We start from the raw sequence: 10,335 nt of genomic DNA, 5'->3' as shown, positions 1-10,335 counted from the left end.
TGGGGGCTGGGGGAGGACGACAGTATTGGGGAAGTGCTACTTGTTAGAGCTGTGAGCTGTGTGATGGCTGGGAAATCTCAAAAAAATATTTATGAACGTAAATTCAATATAATTTAATGGTTCATAATTATATCATTATAATAATACTTTACTTACAATTATATTTTATATTTGATGTGATATTTTCTATACCAACAACTTTTTTACAAAAAATAATCGATGTTTAGTTTGACATGGTATATTGCCTCGACTGAAAAATTTCTCTAAAACACAAGCTAGGAGTATCGCGCTCTCTCTCTCTCTGTATATATATATAAATATATATATATATATATATATATATATATATATATATATATATATATATATACATGCAAACAGAACCGGATCACTACCCCCTCCCAAACATTGCCGACGTGACCTCCAACCTACACAAAGCAAAGGTTTTCTCTACGCTCGACCTCCTGAAGGGGTATTATCAGGTGCCTATGAACCCAGAAGACATCCTGAAGACCGCCATCATCACTCCCTTTGGTACATACACCTTCAATTACTCCTGTTTTGGCCTTCGTAATGCTGGGGCCACGTTTCAACGTCTCATGGATGGCATCTTAGGGGACCTCCCTTTCTGTGTATGTTATGTGGACGACATACTTGTGTTCTCCTCCTCAAAAGAGGAACACCTCCGTCACCTGCGCATCGTGCTCGACCGCCTGCAACAAAACGGCCTTGTAGTCCGGTACGACAAGTGTACCTTTGGCGCCAACGAAGTGTCGTTCTTAGGGCACCGCATCATTCCTGAAGGAGTCCATTCCCTCCCTGAGAAGGTAGCAGCCGTTCAGAACTTCCCCGTGCCCTCGACCGTCAAAGCTCTGCAGGAGTTTTTGGGCATGATCAACTATCATCACCGTTTTCTGCCAGCCATTGCCGCCACTCGTGCTCCCCTCTACGCCTCCCTCAAGGGCAAGCCAAAGGACCTAAAGTGGGGTCCCCTTCAAGAAGCAGCCTTCTGCAATGCAAAGAAGGCCCTATCAACTGCTGCGGCTCTCACTTTTCCTATCCCACATGCCCCTCTCCTTCTCTCCACCGATGCCAGCGACGTCGCTATTAGTGCAGTACTCGAGCAGGTGGTCAACGGCTCACCCCGCCCATTGGCCTTCTTCAGCAGAAAACTGTCTAAGGCAGTATCGGGTTATTCTACCTTCGATCGAGAATTGCTGGCGGTGCACTTCGCTGTCCGTCACTTTCGTCGTTTCTTAGAAGATACGCCCTTCGTCATTCGCACAGACCACATGCCTCTCGTGCACGCCTTTACTCGACAGTCTGATGCCTGGTCCGCCCGGCAACGCCGACATCTCTCCGCCGTGGCTGAATACAATTGCACCCTTCAATACGTCCCTGGGAAAATGAATCCCGTTGCCGATGCCCTGTCAAGAAACCCGTTGGCTGCCGTTCAACTGGGATTGGATTACAACGCCCTGGCTGAAGCCCAACGAGAGGATCCAGAATATCAAGCATGTAGGACATCCTGCACGTCCCTCCGTTGGGAAGACTTCCCCCTCGACGACTCCAACACCACCCTCCTCTGTGACGTCAGTACTGGCAGACCACGACCTTGGATTCCTGCTCCCATGCGCCGACAGGTGTTTGATTTCATTCACGGCCTTTCACATCCCTCGTGCCGTTCTACTGCACAGCTGCTGAAGGCAAAGTTCATTTGGCACGGCATTTCTAAGGATGCTAAGGATTGGGTCCACGCCTGTACTTCTTGCCAAACTTCCAAAGTACATCAACACACGGATTCGGGAGTGGGCACCTTTCCTCAACCTCAGCGTCGTTTCGCACACATTCACGTCGACATTGTAGGCCCCCTACCCACATCACAAGGACATCGTTACCTGTTTACCATCATCGACCACTCCACCCGTTGGCCTGAAGCCATTCCCATGGAAACTGCAACGTCCGCCTCATGAACATCTGCCTTACTCTCTGGATGGATTGAAAGATTTGGTATCCCTGAGCATATTACTTCTGACAGGGGAACCACTTTCACCTCTCAATTGTGGACATCATTAGCGAATCTCCTGGGCATCACCCTACATCAGACAACGGCCTACAACCCCGCTGCCAATGGAATGGTTGAACGTTTTCATCGCACCCTCAAAGCAGCTTTGATGTCCCGCTGCTAGGATTCCAACTGGTTTACTCAGCTTCCCTGGGTCCTCCTGGGACTAAGGACCACTCCTAAAGACGCCCTCGACGTCTCCGCAGCTGAAATGGTGTATGGCGACCCGTTGGTCGTCCCTGCCGAATTTTTTCCTTCTACAACCTCCTCCGATGATCTCCAGCACATACGTCACGTCGTGGGAAAATTTACTCCATGCCGCCAGACTTACAAGCCCCCAGCGAAGCATCACATACCAACAGACTTGCACTCTGCAACGCACGTCTTCCTGCGCAACGACACTACCAAGCCACCGCTAACGCCCCCTTACACGGACCCTTTCCTTGTGATCTGACGCAGTCCGAAAGCATTCCTACTAAACATTCGTGGCAAAGAAGACTGGGTCTCCATTGATCGTCTAAAACCTGCTTATCTACTGCCAGATGACCCGCCTACAGTTCACCTCTCTAGATCAGGGCGCCCTATTTAACATGTACAGTATATCATTTTTAGGGGGGGAGCCATGTACCAACCGTGTGTCACACGATCGTACATGAATTATTTTGTATATATCATGCTTGTATCTGCGCTCTTCTCTCGCACTAAAAAGAACCAGAATAAACATGTCTGCGTTTTTCCTCTCTAACATTGTCTGTTTCTCGAACATGAAAATTCCTGTTGCCTTGAAGTTTTGTATATAAAGGACAGTGTTCTTTAATAAAGTTACTCAGTTGACTGCATTCCGCCTTTGAGATATAACCTCATCTCGGCCGTCACAGACTTGTCTTTATAGAATCTACAAAAGGCAGTAGAACTCATTTGTGGTAGCACAATATTTCACAACTAAATACAAAACGCATCTTTAGAAAAAAAAAGAAAAAAAAAGAAAGAAAAAAAAACACTTAACGAGACCAAGAAAAGCCATAAATATACCATAACGAACCTAACGTAATGTAAGCTAGGGGACGATATAAAGTAATATGAAGATGATTTGTAGTTGCTCTTTGAGGATTGACTGCTCACACGAACACCAGTGTTACCTGAAATACTTGTTCATATATGGTGAATTGTTTCAACCCAATTGCAGATATGCTATCTAAGGAAAATGAGTTGCTATTGGACTCGTGAATTGGTATAAGTAAGGTTATTCAGTCTGGACAAAATTTCCAAACTATACCAAAGTTCAGTATTTTAGGCAATAACTTTTCTGTTAGAATATTATGTGGAATAACAACAAGCGGGTCTATACAACGTAGTTATAATTTGGGATCATTGCTGAAAATATGATACTGATGAATTGATAGTGAATTATTTTAGAAAAAAAATGCCTCCTTCCCCGCCTTTAGAATCACACTTTCGATACACATACACACACACACACACACACACACACACACACATATATATATATATATATATATATATATATATAGAGAGAGAGAGAGAGAGAGAGAGAGAGAGAGAGAGAGAGAGAGAGAGAGAGAGAGAGAGAGAGAACTAGCATATGTTTACGTAAGATTTTTCACTCAGGACATAATAATTGCCAAACTAATCATCGATCCATTTTGTCAACAAGTTGTTCGCGAGAATGGTATGGCAAATAACACACCAAATTTAAATTAGAATCCTCATAATAATAAAACTGGGATCGGATCGTGTGATATTATATGGCATTCAAGTTCATACATAATGTTTTGTGCTTCCCCTGCCATCACACACCTTGCAGCTCTAACAAGTCGTACTTCCCCCGCCCGCCCTCCCGCCCCTTCCTCGCGTCCCCCTCCCGTTCGCTGTCCTCCCTCCTAACTTCCAAACTTTTCTACACCTGAAGTTCTGGAATCTATAGATATTGGGGGTGACAGAGGGGAACTTGAGACGACAGGAATATTGCATTTGACTGTACACTGTTCACATTTTCAGCAATACTGACCATTGGCTACCAGAAATCCTGACAACTTGATTGATTGTGTGTACCCTGAATAGAAGGAGGTTTTCCGCCCACCTGTTCTTTGATGACTTCGTGTTGGGTATCAATACTCTTGGCCTTCAGAAGAGCAGCAGTCTTGTCTACCTGTTGAAGATAATTATAATATAGGTAACAAGGGTAATAGTTTTAATAAAAATCACGGCGATGGTATCGATTGTAGCATTTAGAATATTTTCCCCAAATGTATGTTTTGTAAATAAGAGTGGAATTGTTGATAACCTATTAAAGATTTCGTCTTGATATTTATGAAGTTATTATAAAATGTTTTGAAAATTACTACACAAATTATAGGACTCAAAGAAATTATTTTTTAGCATGAATAATTTATTAAGCATGCAATTCTTCACATAACATTTTCAAAACCCATTTATAACCTTCATAAATAACTTTTATACATTTTTGAGTAATCACGATAAAAAATTTACTTTCCTGCATAATGTAATACTCTAGCTATCATTTTATGATGACGACTCCCACAGTACTAGTCACAAAATAACTATATCTTTGCCAATTGTTCTAATATATTTACCAATTACTTGTTCTTTTCCAGCCATATCTGATAGGTACAAAACTCGTTGTTTATGTAAACTCTTAAAGAGAAACCAGTCATCCTAATTTCGGCCATAAAATACAAGAAGTAATCAAAGGAAGTCACTACTTCCAGTGTAGTTTGTTTCGAGGGTGCTAATGCAATGAGCAGGTCATTACGATATTATATAACACTTTAGACACCAAATATTTATGCAGATTAGATTGGCGACTCGAGCTGTTGTTCTCCCATACCAGAACTACACATCAAGCTGTTATTTAAGCGACTCATCATTAGCTCACAGACACGATAAGGTCTGAACTTGATACAATAACACACGAAACTTCAGGGGATGCCATTCGAATACAACTAAACTCAATTTTTTTTTTTTTTTTTTTTTTTTTTTTTGATGAGGCGCATTTGTATCGATCACAACGGTGCCTTTTTTTTAGCTCGGAAAAGTTTCCCGCTATCTGATTGGTTAGAATTATCTTGTCCAACCAATCAGCGATCAGGAAACTTTTCCGAGAGAAAAGGGCACCCCTGCGAATCGGTGCGAATCTGCCTCACTAAAAAGAATTAACTATAATATGACTTTTGTCAATGTTTAATATACAATGCACTGCATCCCAGTTACACACGCTCACAATAAGGGGGTCCTAAAGTCCGTTCACTTTCAGAATGAGGGATTCTCTCCCTTCTGCGTTCACCGTGGCATATAGCCTCACTCCTTTTATTGGGCAGGTTTAGCATTGCTTAAGAAGGAGAATTCATCAACCTAGTGTTTTTGCCGGGACAGATCTGTACTTGGACAGTCATACCAAGACCCAAGACTGACATACCAATATATATATAATTTATATATATATATATATATATATATATATATATATATATATATATATTCATATATATGCATATATATATATATATATATATATATATATATATATATTCATATATATGCATATATATACATATATATATATACATATATATATATATATATATATATATATGTATATATATATATATATATATATATATATATATATATATATATATATATGTGTGTGTGTGTGTGTGTATAAATATATCTATATATCTATATATGTATATATATATATATATATATATATATATATATATAATTCACTATCGATATATATACACCAACAAAAATGAAAACTTACCGATTTCGTAAAAGCACTTCCTGTGTTAAAGAGGTAAGTAAGGATGAATGCACCAGAGGCGGCCGTGCAAGGTCCAATTCCTCCGAATAAGTCTCCGGTCATGGAGAGGTATCCGAAGACAATTGAGTTGAGCAGCGTCAATAGAATCATCATAGTAACATGTTCGAAGAAATAACTCAGCAAATCTTCCTTGCAGGCTTTCATCTGTGACCAAGACCAAAAATGTCCATTTGAGAGAAGTTTATCTTATTGTACTTGTAACAACAGGGCAGCTATTTTCAAGGTAAATATAGGAATACTGTATGTTCATTCTGTCATAACCATAATTTAAGTCAGTGTATCATACAAGCTTATAATATTCTTGGTAAAACTGGGTCTTTGTGATATAATTATTATATTAAAAGATTAAATTCCAAAGTTGTGAAAGATTAAGTATTTGCCTTTTCATGTCAGTTCATATGTCTTTGTTGTAAGAACTATAATATCTTCCTTATCTCTTTCACATAATCCACTAGAAAATACTGAACAAGATCACGCATGTTTGTTGAAACATGAGATAATTCAATTTGTCCCCCAATGTTTATTGGAAATGACAAGTGAAATACACTTGAATAATTTTAAGCACTCTTACCTGGAACACCAACCATTCAATTCTGTAAAGGGAATACTTCATTTTCGAAACTTCATAAGCAAAGGTGCTATCTTGGTTACCTCTAGCCTCTGCCTTCACTGAATCCAAACTAACAAGCGATAGGGACCAGCAGTGTGATTCCATTTGTTGATTTGAAGGTTTTCGTATGATCTTAGTTACAGTATCAAAAAGTATGTTTGACATCAATGTGATAATTGATTTGAAGAAGAGAAGAGGAAGCGTTGGTCTTATTGCTGTAGCATAGAGAGCTAAAGGTGAGAAAATCATTAAAGGAATGTTCATCAAGTCTGGATTCTCTGTGGCGAACACGGGCGTAATGAGAGCTAAGGGTAAAGGGGTAAGGACCAAGAGGAGAATTTTGATGCGCAGTTGTTTCTTGAATGATCCAGAACTCTTTCCAAATATAACAAACTCATGATTTTGCACAATAGATCTAAAAGCTTTGCTCTTAACCAAGTAGATAAAGGGTATGAGCATTGCCGAGGAATTTGAGAATACTAGACAAGCTATCGCTATCATCACTGCAACGTTATGCTCCTTGAAACTAAGAGTGAAGGTGTAGCAGTAGAATGGAATGCTGATGCTCAGCAAAGTGGAAAAAATAGACCAAGATAGGTACCAGACAGAGAACACTATATCCCCTGTAGTATTGACAGTCTTCTTCAGGTAGTAGGGAATGATGCCTAGTATTCGCAGTACAAGAAACATATCTTGTAAAGCCCAATTTTCTTGGGTTTTCGTCATGGTAGAAACAACTGTTGCAAAAGATGTAAGAACAATCCTTTCCTTCATTGATTTGAAACGAGACTGGCTGGTGCTTGGCTTGAGTCGGGTTTTTTGCTAATCTGGCGATCCAATGAAAGCGGTCTATCGATGCATTATTACAATGGTGACTCTATTAGGACACCATCTGTTTAATCGATAAAAGTTATTAGATGTGTAGAGATATGAAATTGCTTATCGATTTAACCGTCAAGTTTTATATAACCCAGAACATTTACCTTTAGAGGAATGTGTTGATGTTCAAATTGACCTTCCAAAAGTTAAAGGTGGTTTTTGATGGTTATCATTGTCATTATTGGGATAGTAGGTAGTAGGTTGATCAGGGCACCAGCAACCCATTGAGATACTACTGATAGAGAGTTTTGGATCCTTTAACTGGTCTGACAGTGCTGCATAGTATATCTTTCTCTCTCTCTCTGGTTACGGCTCAGTTTTTCTTTGCTAACACCTACACCTAATAGTCTGGCCTATTCTTTCCACATTCTTCTCGTTCCTCACACACCCGACAACAGTAATTGTTCAGTAGTTAATTTCCTTTTGGTAATGAGAGAAGAGATCCTCAGCTATGGTAAGCAGCTCTTCTAGGAGAAGGAAACTCTCAAATCAAACCATTGTTCTCTAGTCTTGGGTAGTGATATAGAGTCCTCTTGCAAGTGGGTACACTGTGGCACACCATTTTAAATTATCTCTCTTTCTCTAGTTTTTATTTAGTTTTGCAGTTTATATATGAAAAGTCTATTTTAATGTTGTTATTGTTCTTAAAATATCTTATTTTTATTGATCATTTCTTCACTTGTAGTTTATCTATTTCATTCTCTCCTTTCTTCAATGAGCTATTTTTCTTTGTTGGAGCTCTTAGGCTTATAGCACCTTGCATATCCGACTAGGGTTTTAGCTTAGCTAATAATAATAATAATAACAACAACAACAACAACAACAACAATAATAATAATAATAATAATAATAATGATAATAATAATAATAGGAATGTGTCTGCCACCAGGATAATTTTTATAACAAGCCAATCTCTTAAGAAAACTGGCTACGTTGGTAACTGTTCTGTTTCTAGATCCATTACGAAATACAAAAGCTATGATCAAAGTCACCCAGAAAAGTAATGGAAAAACAAACTTAACTGCCTCTCTTACAAAATTACAACGGACCGTGGGAGTCTGATGGTAGCGGCAATAAGCCTTCAGCTTCATGCTCCTGAACTCAGGGGATAATACTAAGATATCACACGTCCTAAATTTTTCTTTTATCATCCTTCGCTTTCCAGAGTTGTATATCAGGTGGATATATTGGGATATTTTAATTCTGGAAGTTTTTCCTTTGGAAACATATATATATATATATATATATATATATATATATATATATATATATATATTTATATATACAAGTATATATAGATAGATTGATCGATAGATAGATATACTGTATATGTACATATATATATATATATATATATATATATATATATATAAATATATTCATATATATACTATAAATACATATATATATATATATATATATATATATATATATGTATATATATATGGCTCATAGGTTCTTAAAAAGTTCAGTTTCTGAGTTTCTTGTCATTCAATGGTATTTCTGTAATTTCTTAAATGTTGATGTTAATGTAAAAGTTTTCTCCCGAAGGAGTATTTCTTTACCGGTTTTAAGTATAAAGTTTCCATCATCTCTATAGTTATGAGGCATTTTGTAATTCTTTAAATGTCCTGTATTTTCCATTTCAGAATAATAAAAAATCTTTGTATATGAAACAAAATATAATGATTTTACCTTAATATGAGTTTAATAAAGGTAATTCTTTTCATGATGTGCAAATTTGTAAATATATATATATATACTTATATATATATATACATATATATATATATATATATATATATATATATATATATATATATATATACATATATATACATATATATATTATATATATATATATATATATATATGTATATATATATATATATATATATATATATATATATATATATATATATATATATATATATATGTATATATATACATATATATATATATATATATATATATATATATATATATATATATATATATATACATATATATATATTCCTCTCAATGGAAGAATTCTGGTTTCAAAGTTTATAGAGACCGTATCTAATTAACTTTATCAGTGATCTTGATATTTTTCGTGAGTTATTCCTATTATTGTTCATTTGGAATTTCTTCGTCACTTCTCTATTGCTTTCCGTACTGGACTGTTTCCTTATTGTAGCCTTTGGGCTTATAGTATCCTGCCTTTCAAAATAGGCTTATATCTTAGCTAGTAATAATAGTTATAGTATTACTATCCCAGAATTCATATGATAGGTCCCTCACATCGTATATTCAGTTCTTCTTTTCACTCAGTGTGTTTTTCAATCTATAGCTTACTGATATATAATATGATCCAATAGCATTCCCCTTTGTAGGAAAAAAACATATACTTATTTAGACATATTTTTACATTGATTAATCAATTGGCTTAAGATTAACTGACACAAGATTTTGAAATAATTGTGCCATCAATTATTTTAGTTCTATTAGTTTAATAGCATAATCGATAGTAATTAAATGAATGTAAGTTAACCTTTTTAATGCCCATTTTCTTATGGAAGAAATAATTTCTACTCTTAAAGTAAAAACTGCAGGGTTTCATCAGTAAAACTTCCATTTGCCATTAATTAAACTAATTAATGGGGTCTAGATAGATTTTATTGATCACAAAATTACAATATTTTCATAATGTTTACGAAAGTCAAGTAGTTTTGTTCACTTCATAAAAATAAATTCTACTCAGAGAATTTGGCCAAACAAGGAAACATCGCCAGAAAATAACATAAAATCTAATAATAAACCCTTTAAAGTCTCAGGAGTTTAATGGAATCATTATAGAGATTTGATTTGTTCGTCAAATTCATCAGAATAAAGTCCTTATTTCATTTTTCATTGCAAAGACAAAAAGAAAAA

The sequence above is a fragment of the Palaemon carinicauda genome, chromosome 6 (genome assembly GCF_036898095.1).
Source record: "Palaemon carinicauda isolate YSFRI2023 chromosome 6, ASM3689809v2, whole genome shotgun sequence".
Lineage (NCBI taxonomy): Eukaryota > Metazoa > Arthropoda > Malacostraca > Decapoda > Palaemonidae > Palaemon > Palaemon carinicauda.
Note: the sequence above shows the minus strand (reverse complement) of the source record.